Source organism: Penaeus monodon, chromosome 27 (assembly GCF_015228065.2).
Source record: "Penaeus monodon isolate SGIC_2016 chromosome 27, NSTDA_Pmon_1, whole genome shotgun sequence".
Taxonomy (NCBI): Eukaryota; Metazoa; Arthropoda; class Malacostraca; order Decapoda; family Penaeidae; genus Penaeus; species Penaeus monodon.
Genome location: NC_051412.1, coordinates 15,367,771 through 15,368,055, shown reverse-complemented (window position 1 = coordinate 15,368,055; position 285 = coordinate 15,367,771).

The window sequence follows — 285 nt, the reverse complement described above, 5'->3', positions numbered from 1 at the left end:
AATATACAGAACAGGGCTGACTGGCGGGGGGGCTTTGGAAAAAACGGGCGGGCGACACCGGGTCAATGGTCCCGCATGGGGGCGGGTTACCCAAGGGCCCCTTGCCCCCCGAAATCCCCCGGATGGAGGAACCATCCACTACAAAAAAAAAGGGAAAAAAAGGGAAAGAAAAAAGAAGATGACACAAAGATGGATAATAATAACGTGGGTAAAAAAAATTATTAGGAAAAAAGACCAAATTATTTGTAAAATTCCCAAAAGGATAGACGGGAAAAATGACGATTT